This window comes from Rhinoderma darwinii, chromosome 4 (assembly GCF_050947455.1).
Source record: "Rhinoderma darwinii isolate aRhiDar2 chromosome 4, aRhiDar2.hap1, whole genome shotgun sequence".
NCBI lineage: Eukaryota > Metazoa > Chordata > Amphibia > Anura > Rhinodermatidae > Rhinoderma > Rhinoderma darwinii.
Genome location: NC_134690.1, coordinates 127,698,929 through 127,711,685, shown reverse-complemented (window position 1 = coordinate 127,711,685; position 12,757 = coordinate 127,698,929). Strand labels below are relative to the sequence as shown.

Sequence of the window (12,757 nt, the reverse complement as noted above, 5' to 3'; positions counted from 1 at the left end):
ACAAAGAATGCTTTTTTTCCTATAAGTCTTTTATTATAGGAAAAAAATTAACAAATTAAAAAAAGTACACATATTTGGTATCACCGCGTTCGTAACGACCCCAACTATAAAACTGTAATATTATTTTTCCCGCACGGTGAACACCGCAAAAAAAATAAACAAAAAACAGTGCCCGAATCACAATTTTTTGGTTACCAACCCTCCCAAAATATACAATAAAAAGTGATCAAAAAGTCGCACATACGCCAAAATGGTACCAATACAAACTACATCCCGTCCCGCAAAAAACAAGCCCTTACAGCGCTTGTTTGACTGAAAAATAAAAACATTATGGCTCTTAGAATAGGGTGACACAAAAATGTATTTATTTTATAAATAAGTGATTCTATTGCACAAACGCTGCAAAACATAAAAAAATTATATACATCTGGTATCGCTGTAATCGTACCGACCCGCAGAATAAAGTAAAATGGTCATTTATAGCCCAGGGTGAAGGCCATAAAAAAAAGAATAAAAAACATTGTCAGAATTGATGGTTTTTGGTCACCTTGCTTGCCAAAAAATGGAATAAAACGTGATCCAAAAAATTTCTGGTACCCCAAAATGGTACCAATGAAAACCTACAGATTGTCCCGCAAAGAATAAACCCTCACACAGCTCCGGTGGTGAAAAAATATAAAAGTTCTGGCTCCCAGAATATGGCGATGCAAAATGTGCAGAGTGTTCCAAAAGCAGATAAGATCGGGCGCCATTTATCAGTGCGACACCGGCCACACATCTGAGGATTATTATTTATTTACTGCATTATTATACCCTCTTATTATACCCTGATGTACCCCGCACAGATAACATGTACCCTGATGTACTCCGCACAGATAACATGTACCCTGATGTACTCCGCACAGATTACATATGCCCCCACATTATAAACTGAAACACCAGTAAAACCCCAAACAGAACAACTACCAAGCTACATCTGCTCCCCAAAAGCCAAATGGCGTCCCTCCCTTCTGAGCCCTGCAGCGTGCCCAAACACCAGTTTACGTCCATAGATATGGCATCGCCATACCCGGGAGAACCCGGTTAATATTTTATGAGGTATTTGTCTTCAGTGGCACAAACTGGGCATAACATGTAGTGCACTAAAATGGCATATGAGTGGAAAATTGTAATTTTCACTCTGCACCATGCGCTGCGCATTAACCCCTTCGCGCACCACAACATAGCATGTCTTAGTGTGGGGGGTGATGTATGGAGCGTCTCACGTGAAAAATAAAGAATTTAAAACGACAAAATCGCTGTTTTTTTGGTCACCTTGGCTCTAGCTTAAAATGTAATAAAAAGTGCTCAAAAAGTTGTATGTACCAAAAAATGGTACCAATAAAAACGACCGCTTGTCCCTCAATAAATAAGCCCTCATACCGCTCTATTGACTGAAAAATAAAAAATGTTGTGGCTCTTGGAACGCGGGGAGGAAAAAACTAAAAAGGAAAAGAAAAAAATGGATCAGTCCAGAAAGGGTTAATTACTTTCTAATGAAAAACCATTTATGACCACACGTGGGGTATTGCCGTATTCGGGAGAAATTGATTTACAAATGTTGGGCAGCTTTTACCCCCTTTATCCTTTGTAAAATTGAAAAAAATGCAACATTTTAGTGGAAGAAATGTTGATATTCATTTTCATGGCCCAATTCTAATCCTGCAAAAGACTTGTGGGGTCTAAATGCCCACTATATCCCTAGATAGATTCTTTAAGTGGTGTAATTTCCACTTTTGGGGGGTTTCCACTGTTTTGGCCTCTCAGGGGCTTTGCAAATGCGACATGGCACCCAAAAACCATTTCAGCTAAATTTGAGCTCCAAAAGCCAAATAGCGCTCCTTGCCTTCTAAGCCCCGCTGTGGGTCCAAACAGCACTTTATTACCACATATGGCATATTTACGTAATCGGGAGAAATGGTTTTACAAATGTTGGGGTGCTTTTTCGCCTTTATTCCTTGTAAAAATTAAAAATGGCTACCTTTTTTCAGAAAAAAAGTAGATTTTTACCTTTACAGAATAATTCCAATGAATTCAGCAAAACAACCGTGGGGTCAAAATGCTAACTTTAACCCTAGAAAAATTCCTTGATGAGTGTAGTTTCCAAAATGGGGTCACTTTCCGGGGGATTCCACTATTTTGTTCCCTCCAGTGCAATTCAAACGCGACATGGCACTGAAAACTATACCAGCAAAATCAGAATTTCAAAATCCAAATGGTGCTCCTACCCTTCTGAGTCCTGCTGTGGGTCCAAACAGCAGTTTATTACCACATATGGGGTATTGCTATAATCAGGAGAAATTGCTTTACATATGTTGGGGTGTTTTTTCTCTTTTATTCCTTGAAAAAATTACAAATTTCTACGTTTTTTCAGAAAAAAAGTAGATTTTCACCTTCACAAACTAATTCAAATAAATTTAGCAAAAAAACTGTGGGTTCAAAATGCTAATTATACCCCTAGATAAATTCCCTGAGGGGTGTAGTTTCCAAAATGAGGTCACTTTTGGGGGTCTTTATTGTTTTGGCCCCACAAGACCTCTTCAAACCTGACATGGTACCTAAAATATATGCTAAAAAAAAGGAGGCCCCAAAATCCACTAGGTGCTCCTTTGCTTCTGAGGCCGGTGCTTCAGTCCATGACCGCACTAGGGCCACATGTGGGGTATTTCTAAAAACTGCAGAATCTGGGCAATAAATAATAAGTTACATTTCTCGGGTAAAACCTTCTGTGGTATAGAAAAAAATGTATTACAAATGAATTTTGTAAAAAAAAAATGAAATTTGTAACTTTCACCTCTACTTTGCTTTAATTCCTGTGAAACGCCTAAAGGGTTAATACACTTTCTGAATGCTGTTTTGAATACTTTGAGGGGTGCAGTTTTCAAAATGGGGTGATTTATGGGGACTTTCTAATATATAAAGCCCTCAAAGCCACTTCAGAACTGAATTGGTCCTTGTAAAAATCGCCTTTTGAAATTTTCTTGAAAATATGAGAAATCGCTGCTAAAGTTCTAAGTCTTGTAACGTCCTAGAAAAATAAGTGTTCAAAAAACGACGCCAACATAAAGTAGACATATGGGTGATGTTAACTAGTAACTATTTTGTGTGGTATTACTATCGGTTTTACAAGCAGATACATTTAAATTGAGAAAAATGCTAATTTTTGCAAATTTTCTCCAAATCTTGGTGTTTTTTACAAATTAATTTTGAATTTGTCAACCAAATTTTTTCACTAACATAAAGTACAATATGTCACGAGAAAACAATCTCAGAATCGCTTGGATAGGTAAAAGCATTCCGGAGTTATTACCACATAAAGTGACACATGTCAGATTTGAAAAATCGGCTTCGTCCTGAAGGCCAAAACAGGCTCAGTCCTGAAGGGGTTAATAGACACCTGGGCATGTTTTTTTACTTTTGACCAAGTGCGCGTTGTGAAGTGTGTGATACTGACCAATCAGTGCCCAATTAGCGTCATACACTTCTCCATTCATTTACTCTGCACATAGTGATCCTGCGTTGTTCACTATGTGCAGACACATGCACACATATTAACGTTACTGAAGTGTCTTGGCAGTAAATAGACATCGCGTCCAACCAGGATGGGATGTCTATTCACAATCACGACACTTCGGTAACGTGTGTGTGACTTACTCACACAGCACATCGAGAGCACGTTGTGCTGTCATTTACAGCGAGATTACGCGTGCTGTGCTGGAAGTCTCACACAAACGTTACGGAAGTGTCGGGATTGTGAATAGACATCCCGTCCTGGTTGGACACTGTCTATTTACTGTCAAGACGCTTCAGTAACGTTAATGTGGCTGCACATAGTGAACACCGCAGGATCACTATGTGCAGAGTAAATGAATGGAGAGAAGTGTATGACGCTGATTGGTCAGCTTCATACACTTCTCTCCAACGCCCAGTTGTCTTAGTCATTATCACAAAGCTAAAATCGCTCATAACTTAGTGAAAATCGTTTTTCGAAATAAAACACTGCTGTAATCTACATTACAGCGACGATCATATTATGTAGAAGATAGGCCACTTATAATGTGGTGACAACCTCTTTCATGTGGGTAACGCGTACACACTTTCTACCCGCCATGTATGTTAAATACAATATTCTTACCTAGAAATTAATCAACATTTTATTTAGATACTAGACTTAATAGATGTGCACTTTCCGTCTGTGCTAGTACGAATACTGACATACTTTGGTCAGTCCATTTTTCTATAGACTTAATTTTAGCTTAGGTTTTTTTAAATGTGATAGTTTATAATTAGAGAGCCACAAACGCGCACAAACTAAAGTATGATCCCTTCTGTAAATGAAAAGGATTATTACATACAAATCATATTATAAAAATGAATTTGCCATGTTCTAGTTTCTTATACAGATACAGGGAGAAAAAAAAATATATATTTTCCAGTACATCCCTCATGACAGCACTACAGGAGGTTGCCCTCTTGACCTCTGTAGGGACAGGAAGACAGAGAGGTTAAAAGGCCCCTCCCACCACCCACTTGCCAGTGTTCTTCCTGTCCCCACAAGGGTCAGGAGCAGAGAGCGTCGCTCCTGTATTAGTGCAGGAAAAAACTCGGGCAGGGGGCAAGATCGGGGGGTCCGTGCACTCCCCCTTCTCTTCCCCCTAAAGCCCAGGCTAACACCCCTCATACGACGGGTCCCTTAGCTCCCTCCCTAAGACACCTACCGGAGGAATCCTAGGCAGGGTTCTGGTAGTGTGTGGGGGCTGGGGTTTCCCAAGCAGGCTTCGGCCGGACCGCGGACCAGGCGGGGACCGGCAGCTCCATAGGCATGGACGCACCGGCAGGGATCCTCGCTGCACCGCATAGCAAGCCTTAGCGCCGGCTATGGCGGCTGCACTCCAGGTACACGCTGGACGAATAGCCGACCGGATATGACGTCGGGCTACTTCCGGTCCGCGGCCATCTTGGAAGGCGGGAAATTCAAAACGCCCGCATTTAAAGGGACACGCACAGGTATGTAGTTAGAGCTGATAACTCTAACTTGGATTTATTTTTTGTGGTTTGCATATTGCATTGCCTGTTACCTGTCGCGATATGGAACTTCCTCGTCCTGATGGAACTCCAGATATGTCCCAGGGTCACGTGAGTCTCACCCTTGGGGAAGGGTATGACCCCTTATGTATGTACACCATACTTTACCTACCTTCTGTTTTCTCTAGGAAAAAGATTTCTCTCAGAGACAAACTGATAAAAAGAAGGTTAAAAAATGTGCGACTTGTGCAAAAAAATTGCCAGAGTCCCATAAAAAACAATTGTGTCAGGATTGTATTGCCAAAATACTAAAGGAGGAACAACCAACGTTCATGTCCGAACTTAGGACTATGATTCGTGAGGAAGTGGGTCAGTCAGTAGCCTCCCTCGCCCCTCCGCAAGAAACTCCCTCACACTCCCGGGCAAAAAGACCACGGATTGAAGTGGATCAAAAATATTGGCCTCCTTCTCAGGGGTCGGACTCTGAACAGGAGTGCTATTACCTATCGAAGATGAGTTAGAAGAAAGAGACGAACTCTTACCTTCAACTTCTTCCACTCAAGAGAAAAAAAATTTTTTCTCTTCCGAGATGTCTGATACCCTAATTCAAGCAATACGGGAAACTATGGATATTCCCGAAGTGGACCAACCACATACCATCCAGGATGAGATGTTTGGAGGTCTAACGGGAAAGAAAACAAGGGTTTTTCCGGTAAACGAAAATCTTAAAAGAATGGTGACAACTGAATGGGAAGATTCAGAAAAAAGGCTCTTCATTTCAAGAGATTTTAAGAACAGACTTCTCTTTGATCCAGAGGACACTAAGCCTTGGGATGAAATCCCAAAAGTAGATGTCCCAGTCGCCAGGGTTGCTAAAAAAACCGCAATCCCCTTTGAAGATTCCTCTCAGTTGAGGGACGCCATGGACCGAAAGGCAGACTGACTACTAAAAAGAGCGTGGGAATCTTCCTCTGCCTTGATCTCAACTAATATCGCGGCCACATCAGTAGCAAGAGCAATGTTCATATGGCTAAACCAGCTAGAGACCCATCTGATGATGAAGACATCACGACAAGAGCTACTAGAATCTCTACCGTTACTAAAAATGGCAACCGGATTCTTGGTAGACGCTTCAGCAGAATCTATTAGATTTGCTGCCAGGAATGGGGCTCTCTCAAATGCTGCTAGAAGAGCATTATGGCTCAAAATGTGGTCAGGAGATACTAAGTCCAAAAACAAGTTGTGTTCTATCCCATTTACAGGGTCTCTGATGTTCGGTCCTCTCCTTGATAACATACTGGAGAGTGCAACAGATAGAAAAAAGGGGTTTCCTGAAGAGAAACCAAAAAAACCCCCTCAATTTGGAAGATTTCGCCAACAGAGGGATCCTACTTCACAGAACTACAGCGGCAAAGGGAAGTCCGGTCGCTGGAGTTACCCCAAAGGGAAAAGGGGTCGAGGATATCTCCTTAACCCAAATAATTCATTCCAGCCCTCAAAGCAATGACGCCAAGAGTGTGGGGGGAAGACTCCTACAATTTTATCCCGAATGGTCGAGAATAACCCAGAACCCCTGGGTTCTAAAGATAATAGAAGAAGGATACAAAATAGAATTTTCCTCCATTCCTCCAGAGAAATTCCTAATAACCCAGTACCAAGCAAAAGATCTTCATCAGGTACTTATCCAAGACGTCCAGAAATTACTCAGATTGAGAGCCATTTCCCCAGTTCCCCACAACGAGATATGCAAGGGCCACTATTCGAAAATCTTCTTGGTCAAAAAACCAGATGGTTCCTACAGGACAATAATCAACCTGAAGTTCCTAAACAAATGGGTGAATTATCGGAAATTCAAGATGGAGTCTATCAGATCGACTATTCCTCTAATAAGGGAAGAGGCATCAATGTGTACGATCGATTTAAAGGATGCGTATTATCACGTTCCTATCCACCCCGCGTACCAGAGATTCCTCAGATTCGCAATTCAGGACGGTCCTTCCATTCTCCACTTCCAGTTTGTCTGCCTCCCCTTCGGCCTTTCCTCCGCCCCCAGAATTTTTACAAAAATTATGGCAGAGATCATGGCATTCATAAGAAGTCAAGGTATAGTAATTATCCCATATCTAGACGACTTCTTGTTGACGGCAGATACTCCGTCTATCTTAGTCAGTCATCGGTCACAGGTTCTTTCCCTACTACAGGAATTGGGATGGATAATCAACTTTCAGAAGTCGAGTCTTCCTCCCCAGAAACAGAAGGTCTTCTTAGGAGTACTGCTAGACTCCTCCCTTCAACATTCCTTCCTCCCAAGAGAGAAACAAATACTCCTACTGGCAGAAGTAAGAAAATTTTGGGGGAAAGACGCCTGTTCCATAAGGGAATGTATGCGGATGTTGGGAATGATGACATCTTGCATCCAATCTATTCCATGGAGCCAATTTCACTCCAGACCCTTACAGAATCTGATCTTGTCCCGGTGGGATCGAAAACAAAACTCCCTGAATTTAAAAATGCAAATTTCCGAGACTGTGAAATCATCTCTCCTGTGGTGGCTCTGCACAAACAACATAGACAAGGGAGTCCCCTGGAGAACTTCTTATGTAGTGATTACCACAGATGCCAGCAAACACGGCTGGGGGTCAGTAATCCAAGACCAACACTTTCAGGGCACATGGACTGGTCAAATGAAGATGATGTCTTCAAACTTCAAAGAACTAAGAGCTGTATGGGAGACACTTATAAGAGCTTCACCCACCATAAAAGGGAAGCATATAAGAATTTTATCGGACAACACGACAGCAGTGTCCTTTCTTCGCCATCAAGGGGGAACAAGACACACTCTTCTTCAGGGCCTCTCTGCACAAATTTTCAGTTGGGCAGAAGAAAACGTCCTATCAGTCACGGCAGTCCACCTAAAAGGCTCAGAGAACCTATCAGCAGATTTCCTGAGTCGGGAAAAAGTAGACCCAGGAGAATGGTCCCTAAACAAGGAAGTCTTTCGTTGCCTAACCCGAAATTGGGGTTATCCACAAATAGACCTGTTTGCCACGAGGAAAAACACTCAAGTAGAGACATTCTTCTCCCTAAATCTCAGAGACAACCCATTGGGAGTAGATGCATTGTCCCAACACTGGGACATGGATCTGGCCTATGCCTTTCCTCCGTTTCCTCTAATACCAATGGTATTAAGAAAAATCCAGGAAGATTTGACAAAGCTCATCATTATTCTTCCCTATTGGCCGAAAAGAAGTTGGTTTCCAATCGTACAATACCTAGCGTTGGAAGATCCTATCATGCTCCCAGTCAAGGAGAATCTTCTCTCCCAGGGTCCCTTATTCTTCCAGGGAATAGAGACTCTGAAATTGTCAGCCTGGATCCTGAAAGGCAGATCTTGAGGAACCACGGTCTGTCAGACGAGGTAATTTCAACTATCTTATCAAGTCATAAAGAAGTTACCTCAAAAATCTATCAAAAGATTTGGAAGAAATTCTGTTCCTGGCATGGAATCCCAGGACCAGATCCCTTTTCTCCCAACATTGCAAAAATCCTAGATTTTTTACAATCGGGATTCAAAAAAGGACTTAGCCCTAGTACCTTAAAGGTACAGATTTCAGCCTTAGGTAATTTTTTTAACACTCCTCTGGCTGAACATCGGTGGATCAGAAGATTCACCCAAGCGGTCTCTAAACTGAAACCTTCCCTAAAGAAATCCGTTCCTACCTGGGATTTGAATGTGGTGTTAACGACTCTTTGTGAGCCCCCCTTTGAGCCGCTCGACAAAATTAGTATGCATTTTTTAACTCTAAAAGCTGCATTCTTAGTCGCTATTACTTCAGCAAGAAGGATTGGAGAAATCCAATCTCTATCAATCATAGAACCGTACCTAAAAGTACAAGAGGATAAGATCATCCTAAAGCTGGATCCCTCATTTATTCCAAAGGTATCTACCGCTTTCCATAGAGAACAAGAAATAATTCTACCTTCCTTTTATCCAGATCCAAAAGACCAACAAGAAGAAAAATTCCATTGCCTGGATGTCAGGCGAACAATTCTTCAGTATCTGGATAGAACCTCCTCCTGGAGACGAGATAAAAATCTATTTGTCCTATTCGGGGGAAAGAATAGAGGAAAGAAAGCCTCAAAAGGCTCTCTAGCGAGATGGGTAAAAACCACCATACAAGAAGCCTACAAGTCCCAAGGACTATCTGCCCCACAAGGCATCAGAGCCCATTCAACGAGGGCAGTCTCGGCATCCTGGGCAGAAAGAAGAGAAGCCTCTATTGACCAAATCTGCAAAGCTGCCACTTGGTCAAGCCATCATACGTTTTACAAACATTATAGACTCGATGTGCTGTCCGATACGGATTTAAGTTTTGGACGGAAAGTCCTCCAATCCATAGTCCCGCCCTGAGCATTATAATCTGGTATTGCTCCTGTAGTGCTGTCATGAGGGATGTACTGGAAAATAGCAATTAGACCTACCGGTAATTGTATTTCCAGGAATCCATCATGACAGCACCATTATATTCCCTCCCTTATTGAATTCTGATTTGTGCATTTAACATGTCAGTTATTATCCCTAGAAATAAAATAGGGTTGCATCCATCCTGGTGTAGTAATTGAAAAACACTGGCAAGTGGGTGGTGGGAGGGGCCTTTTAACCTCTCTGTCTTCCTGTCCCTACAGAGGTCAAGAGGGCAACCTCCTGTAGTGCTGTCATGATGGATTCCTGGAAATACAATTACCGGTAGGTCTAATTGCTATTTTCATAAGCAGATAAAATAAACATCTATTAGCTAGCTTCCTGACCTCTACCACTGTGAACCTTATTTATGTACATGGAGCTCCTCTTTGTCACACGGAGGCTGTTGTCCTGTCCATTACTACAGCTAAACTTTATATACCCTGTAATTATGTCCTTTAACCCCTTCCTGCTGCAGCCACTTTTGACCTTCCTGACAGTCTCATTTTTCAAATTTTACACGTCACTTAAAGAGACTGTCACCACATTATAAGTGCCCTATCTCCTATATAAGGAGATCGGCTCTGTAATGTAGGTGACAGTAATGCTTTTTATTTAAAAAAACGATCTTTTTTCACAACGTTAGGAGCGATTTTGGTTTATGCTAATGAGCGTTCTTAATGCCCAAGTGGGCGTAATTTTACTTTCGACCAAGTGGGCGTTGTACAGAGGAGTGCATGACGCTGACCAATCGGCATCATGCACTCCTCTCCATTCATTTACACTGCACTAGCGATATAGATATATCACTATGTGCAGCCTCATACACAAACCCTAACATTACTACAGTGTCCTGATAATGAATACACATGAAATCCAGCCTGGACGTCGTGTGTACTCAAAATCCTGACACTTCATTTTTTTTTTTTTTTCCAATAAGTAGCTTCAGCTCAATCATTCATTTTCTCAACAAACAAAGGAGAAAAAAAATCCAGCATTTGTAAAGCAATTTCTCCCACTTTCGGAAATACCCCATTTGTAATTAGAAACTGCTGTTTGGGCATAGGGCAGGGCTCAGAATGGAAGGAGCGCCACTTGGCTTCTGGAGTACAGATTCTGCTGGATCGGTTTCTGGGCACCGTGTCGCATTTGCAAAGCCCCTGTGGTATCAAAACAGTGGAAACTCCCCTCCCCCCCCCCCCCCCCCCAGCAGAGACCATTTTGGAGACTACACCCCTCAAGATATTCACCTAGGTGTGTTAGTGAACATGTTAACCCTGCAGGTATTTTCCAGAAATTAGAGTGCTCTTGATGTTCCAGAGTGAAAATGGCAATTTTTCCATGGATATGCCATTTCATTTGCAAACCTGTTGTGCCCAGTTTCTGCTACTGGAGACACACCCTAATTGTTGAAAGGGATCTCCCGGATACGGCGATGCCATATTTGTGGATAACTGGTGTTTGGGCACAGTGTAGGGAGGGAGCGCCATGTGGATTTTGCTTAGTAATTTTGAGTAGTATTGCTATTTTAGTTCATAATTTGGGGTGCATATGTAAGCTGGGCAGAGTACATCAGGTTGAAATAGGGTGGTATAATAATGGGGTACAAAAAAAAAAAAAATCCATAGATGTGTTACGCTGTGAAGCAATCCTTTATGCACAGGCCCGTGTCGCACTGGTCAACTGCAATTTCTTATCCCTTTTGGTACATACTCCGCGCCTTTGCCGTTTTGGGGAATTTTGCTGGGAAAGTGTTGTCCTGGTATAACTTGGGCACTTTTGCTACCAGCAGATATGTTTGATCCCTCCCCTTTCTGGTTCCCTAATTTTAGGGCCTTGATAAATTGCCTCTTGAAACAAATGTTTCCCTGGAGCTTGCACATCTGCATATTTCTTCTTTCCTGACTTAGGTTCTCTTTAAGGCTCCCATTTTACCTGCCCATACATGTGCAGCATGTAATAGGCAGGGCTGCACAAACCCTGGGGCACTTCGGTGCCGTTATATTTGGAGCCAAATATTTAAGTGTAATGGCAAGGGGGCGTGTAACATCGCTGTGACACTGTCCAATCATCTACAGACAGTGCCATAGCAAGAGCTGGAGAGTGCGCACGTAGCTCTGCCAAATATAACGGCACCGATATCGAAGTAATAGAGGAGGGTAGGAAAAAAAATGTAAAGTGCACCAGGGTTTGTGCAGCCCTGCCTATTACATGCCTCACGTGTATAGCCAGGTGAAAGGTTCTCTAACCTATTGTTTTAATAGACTTGGAGCTATAAGGGCTGTTTTTGTTTTGGTTTTTTTGCGGGACGAGCTGTAGTTTTTATTGGTACCATTTTGCGGTACATAAACAGGAGTTCTGGCATTGGTTTTGTTAACCACGCGGGATAAATAACATGTTATTAGTTCAGGCCATTACAGACGCGGCGATACCAAATATGTATATATTTATTTTTTAATAAAGGACTTGATAAATGGAAAAAGGGCAATTGTTTTATTTTATTACTCCAAAACGTTTTTTATTTTTCTACAACTTTTTTTTTTGGTCCCACTAGGGGACTTGGCGGTCCAACTGTTTGCTGTTCTAATACATTGCACTACCTATGTAGTGCAATGCATTAGAACGGTCAGTCATTCACTGACAGCAAGCAGATAAAGCTCCGTCTCCAGGCGGGGCATAATCTAATTCCGTAATTGGCTGATAAGGAGGCCATTGTTAGGCCGCCTGTTGCTATAGCATTCGTTTGCACCCACACGTCACGGATGCAGATTTGCTACAAACCATTTAGATGCAGCGATCGCTTTTGCGTTATTAGCGGGGATTAGATATAACTTTGGTCCCCGACATTACAACAACAGGGTGTCGGCTGTAACCCGCAGCTGATGGCCTGGCTCCGCTTCGGAGCCCGTGCCATCCATTTGTCGTAAAGATGCAACAAATTGCAGGAAGCACCAGCTTTCCGAGACGCATTCTTACGACAAATGTCAGGAATGGTAAAAAATGTGCTTTGTTTTGTGTACATACATACATACTACACTGTATAATAGATGCGTTTATGCAGGTAGAGACTTCACACCTACCAAAAGATTTTAGGTCAAAACTGTGACATTTCAGAACTATTATTAAATTTGTGCATTTAGCAAAACTAAACTCCGAAACAAGAATTAACCAATCAAATATTTCCTCTTACTGCACCAAATGATATCCTCTTGAGTAAATGAAGTCTTCACA

At 42.1% G+C, this 12,757-nt stretch overlaps 1 protein-coding gene across 3 annotated transcripts in view; it reads left to right on the top strand.

Annotated features, from left to right (window-relative positions):
• KPNA4 (karyopherin subunit alpha 4) overlaps positions 1-12,757 on the top strand; it is a 57,037-nt gene that overhangs the window by 11,681 nt on the left and 32,599 nt on the right. The gene's annotated exons all lie outside the window — the stretch shown is intronic.